Source organism: Phaseolus vulgaris, chromosome 1 (genome assembly GCF_051622355.1).
Source record: "Phaseolus vulgaris cultivar YP4 chromosome 1, ASM5162235v1, whole genome shotgun sequence".
Taxonomy (NCBI): Eukaryota; Viridiplantae; Streptophyta; class Magnoliopsida; order Fabales; family Fabaceae; genus Phaseolus; species Phaseolus vulgaris.
The window spans coordinates 35,940,152-35,945,689 of NC_143498.1; the positions used below are offsets into that span (position 1 = coordinate 35,940,152).

General features: G+C 36.7%; 1 pseudogene; it reads left to right on the plus strand.

The window, feature by feature from the left end:
- Nucleotides 1-3,270: 3,270 nt before the first annotated feature.
- Nucleotides 3,271-4,840, plus strand: LOC150029599 (uncharacterized; annotated as a pseudogene).
- Nucleotides 4,841-5,538: the final 698 nt, after the last annotated feature.

The following is a 5,538-nucleotide window of genomic DNA, read 5'->3' on the forward strand; positions in this document are numbered from 1 at the left end:
TGGTTTACCGAGCCTTTAGGGATTTTAATCTGTAGGAATTATACTTATTCACAAGTAAAGTCTGACCAAGCGGTGCGGCTTGGTAGTGTGTAAAATATGATGCAAAGGCCAGGTTAACTGGTAAAAGAAAGTGAACAATTGTATCATTCTAGTCGCACGATGCGATATTTTCGTTTTATTCCGACCGTATTAAGCCGTGTGTATTTGGATTATTCTTCGTAGTGCAACAGTTTCGGTCGTTATGAACAATAAGTACTGGTCATTTACGATGATAATGTGTTTTGAGTTAAAACTTCTATGGCGGTCGATGTTCGTTCTGACCGAGAAGTAAATTTTGGTATTGCTCTGGTCATTTTAAACCTATATATTATGTTATGAGTTACTCCGAACTTGACTTTTCTAGAGTAAATACACATGCCGAGATAATGATCTCGATAGATTTGATAAGATTCATTTTGACTGTGATGGGGTAAATGTAGCTGGAATAATATGCCCTACTGAATAAAAAATCTTGGATATGAATTTTTAAAGTGTCTCGTTAAAACCTTCTCAGCCAAAAACCCTCCTTAGGGATAAAACGACCGAGCAAGGAAAGAGTACACTATTTTTATTAAATCTTATCAGCTATAATAAAATTTGAGATGCGTGGCATTCCACGTTCTCGATATACTTCTTCCTGATAAAAATTCTAAATAATAAGATCCTCTGGTTGCTGTGTCAGCTATGCAAAACGGTCCTTCCCAGTTCCTTTAAAATTTACCATCATCTTTCTGGGCGTCGTTGCGCATTCGCCAGGCCAAATCTCCTTTCTGAAAGGTTCGTGGTCTTACCTTTGAGTTGTAACTTCGTGCCACTCGCAGCTTGCACGCTTATTCTCTTATTCGGCATTTATGCCCAACCAACAAACTTTCTTTATTCCAATCCAAGTCCATTGTTTGTCGTCGTAGATAGGGCTCTCCTACTTCAACGAGGATCATGGCTTTTGTTCCATAAGTTAACCTATATGGTGTTTCTTGAGTGGGGATTGTGACCTACAACAATAGGCCCATAATACTTTGATGAGTTCTTCGGTCCACTTACCCTTGGCTGGGCCAAGCCGCTTCTTCAACTCATTGAGGATAACTTTATTGGCGGTCTCGGCTTGGTCGTTGGTTTGTAGATGTTCTACCGAGCTTGTGATGTGCTTGATATCAAGCTTTTCGTAAAACTCAACGAGTCCTCGATCGGTGAATTGTCGACCATTATCAGTGATGATGACCTGGTGTAGTCCGAACCGGCACACAATGTTTTTCCAAACAAAATTTTGGACATTCCGTGCGGTAATGGCCGTCAAGGGTTCGGCTTCTATCCATTTAGTAAAGTAGTCTATGTTGACCAATAGAAATCTACATTTCCCTTTACCTAGAGCAAATGGTCTGATGATATCCATCCCCCACTTTACAAATGGCCACGGGGAAAGAATGTAATTAAGATTTTCAGGTTTACGGTGAGATAGGCTGCCATACTTTTGGCACTTAACGCACTTCTGCACAAATTCAACGCGATCACCTTGTACGGCCGACCGATAATAACCTGCCCACAGTATTTAAGATGCCAATTTTTGAGCTCCTGAATGAGTGTCGCATACCCCTTCGTGTATCTCTCGCAAGACATAGGTGGCTTGCTCGGGAATGAGACATAGGTGGCTTGCTTAGGAATGAGACATTTCAAGAGTGGATGAGAGTAACCGCGACGGTAAAAGTCTTGATCTATCAATAAAAATTGGGTGGTTTTCTGTTTCATTGTTTTTTTGGAATGTGCTTTGGTTGTCCCGTCAATTAGGAACTTCTTGATGGGTGTCATCCAATTTGGTTGAGTATCGGTCACCATACATTCCTCCAAGCCAACACTAGGTTTGGTCATGGTTATGTAAATTATTGACCGATGGAGTCCTTTTTTCCTTGTGGTTGTATCGGCTTGGGTATTATGTTCCCAATGGATATGTTGGATTGTTACTTCATCAAATTTTGCAATCAATCCTTGCACAAAATGGAAATATTGTTGTAAGAGTGTTTCTCGAACTTTAAATTCTTCTTTCAGTTGACCAACCACTAGTTGTAACTCGCTTTTACATAATAGCTTTTTCACCTCCAAATCAATAGCAAGGTTAAGACCAGCTATGATAGCTTCGCACTCGGCTTGATTATTTGATGTCTTGAATTCAAATTTCAAAGCTTGTTCGATAACAATATCACTTGGTCCTTCCAACACTACTCCCGCACCACATGATCTGTTGTTGGAAGAGCAATCAACATGTAAGATCCATTAGGGGTTCTTTGCCTCAGTCGACTGGGGACTAAGCTCAATTGCGAAATTAGCTAAAGCTTGCGATTTGATTGCCTCCCTGGGTTGGTATTGAATGTGGAACTTTGACAATTCTATTTCCCATCCTATCATTCGTCTTACCAAGTTTGACTTTGTCAGTTTAGATTGGGATGGCTACGCATCTCAGTGATTGCTTTTCAAGGTTGGCTTTTATGCCTCGATGGGTAAGCATTATGCCTAAGAATTTTCATCCTTCTACTCTGAACGCACACTTGTCAGGATTGAGACGCATGCAGAGAGCTCAAAATACTTCTTGCAAATCTTTAATGTGTTGCTCACATGCGTCAAACTTGACGACAATATCATCCACATAGACTTCGACATTTCTCCCAATCATGTCTTGGAAGACATGATCCATCAATCGCTAGTAGGTAGCTCCGGAATGGCATGACTTCGTAATAGAATTTGTCGGAGTCAGTTCTAAAAGTTGTTTTCTCTTTGTCTCTCAGATGCATTTGGATTTGATTGTATCCCGAGAATGCAACAAGAAATTTGAGGATGTTATGTCCTGCTGCTCTTTCGACAAGTCGATCGATGGGCGACAGGGGATAAGAATCTTTAGGACATGCTTTATTAAGGTTAATATAATCTACACACATTCACCACTTACCATTGGATTTTCGCAGCGCTACACCGCAGTTATGTGTTGTTGCTACTGTGGGTTTCGTGGGACTTAGGTTTTAAGGTTGGAAAATTAGGACAAATTGGGTTTAGGGTTAGGAATTTTTAAATTGGGTTGGAGCTTTTTAAATTGGAGTAAGGCATTTTAGCTGATTGGGCTTATGGTTATTTTTAGGTTGGGTTTGGGAAACTTTGGAAAGATTGGGGATTTTTGGGCAAATTGGATTTGTTTTAGATTTTTAGCAGATTGATTGGTGTTTTTTAGATTTTTTTGGAAATTGTAAGATGTCTGGAAGTGGTTCAAATTCAGCATTTCCACTACCACCTAAAATTAAGAATTTTGCGGGAAATACAACAGATATTGGATGGAAGCATGGAACTGATGCATCAGGGAACGGAAAAAAAAAGTGAAATGTAATTACTACTTAAAGACATTTAATGAAGGCATTTTCAAATTCAAACACCATCTTGTTGGAACTAGATATGACTCTGAACCTTTTGTATCAGTACCAGAAGAAATCAAAGTTTTAATGTTGAAAGTTATCTCAGAAGCTAAAGATCCCTCACTGAAGAAAAGAAAGTTCAATAGCCTTGGACAAATTCATGGTGAGGAAGAGAGTAAAAGTAGTACTAGCAAGATGTTTAAAAGTAAATTTGCATCTACTGATGGTATTCAAGCTACTCTGAATCAAATATACAAGAGAGGTGATAAAGAAAAAGTTGATGCTCAAATTGCTAAATTTTTCTACACAAGTGTCATCCCGTTCAATGTATTTAGAAATCCAACTTTTGCAAAAATGTGTGACATGATTAGTAGATATGGAATTGGCTATAAACCTCCATCATATCTTGATATCATAGAGAAACTTATGAAACAAGCAATGGACATAACTAATATAGAACTTCAAGAGTATAAGGATCAATGGAAGAGAACAGGTTGTACCATATATTTGATGGATAGACAAATAAGAAAAGACGTTCAATCTGTAATTTTTTGGTGAACAGTCCTAAAGGAACTATGTTTCTCTATTCATTAAATACCTATGACATCTCAAAAACTGTATAAAAGGTATTTAAAATGTTGGATCATGCGATAGAATTTGTTGGTGAGGAAAACGTAGTGCAGGTAGTTACTAATAATGCTACAAATTTCAAGGCAGTTGGAGAACTATTGATGCAAAAAAAGGGAGCATTTATATTGGACTTCATATGTTGCCCTTTATATTGATTTAATCTTTGAATATTTTGAGAAGCAATTAAAGGTTCATGAAACTACTATCAAGAAGGGAAGAAGTCATTACCTACATTTACGGTAGAACAATGCTAATTAGCATTTTGAAAATGTTTACAAAGGGAAGGGACTTGATAAGGCCTGAAATGACTAGATTTTTCGCATCTTACTTGACTCTAGCTTGTTTGTATGAAATGAAAACATCATTGATGACCATGTTTAACTTTGAAGAATGGAAAACAAGAAAGTTTCACGGGAAGGGAGAAAAGTTCAAAATGTGGTATTAGATAGTCAATTTTGGAAGAATGTAACTATATGCTTAAAAGTTATTGTCCCTCTTATGATGGTTCTTCGATTGGTAGATTCGGATGCAAAACCCGCAAAGGAATTTATATATAAGGAGATGGACTGCGTCAAAGAGAATATTAAAAGCAACTTTAATAATATCAAGAAAAGGTAACATTTCTAACTTTCTTACATTATAAATTTAAATACTTATTTATTTGTGTAATTATTTATAATATAACATAATTGGTACGTAATTATGAACCTGTTTGGAAAATCATTGACAAAGGTGGAATAATCAGTTTCATAGGTCTTTGCATGCAACTGTCTATTACCTAAACCCCCAATTACACTATGAACCAAACTTTATAAACGATAATATTGAGGTGAAGGAGGGGTTGTACATATGCATGAGAAGATTGGTTAATGACATTGTAGAAAGGAAAAAAATCAATTTGCAACTTACTGATTTTCACTATGGTAGAGGAACATTTTTTACGGAAGATAAAAAGGCATGTCAGAAAGTTATGTTCCCTGGAGAATGGTGGGAGATGTTTGGAGATAGAACTCCATAACTAAAGAGGTTTGTTGTTCGAGTTTTGAGTTTAACTTGTGGTTCTTCAGGGTGTAAGCATAATTAGAGCTCATTTGAAATGGTAATTCAATTTCTTTAAGTTATTTAAGGTTTTTCTTGATTTGATTTATATATTGACAAAAGTTTCATATTCAATTATAGGTTCATAAAAAATAAGAAATCGTTTGCACCAGAAAAAAATGAATGACTTGTTTATGTAATGTATAACTTGGAGTTGAGAAACAAACAAATTAGAAAATTTCTTACTCTCCCATTTGATGACATAGAGTCCGATAATGAATGGATAATTGAAGAAGGACATAATGTTGTTGAGTTTAAGCAAACTCAAGTTGAAGATGATGATGAAGATGGTGATGAAGATGATGATCGAGATGATCATGAAGATCTCGGAGATGATTTCCTTAGAGGATTAGATGAATGAGACTTTTAAACTTGATAACAT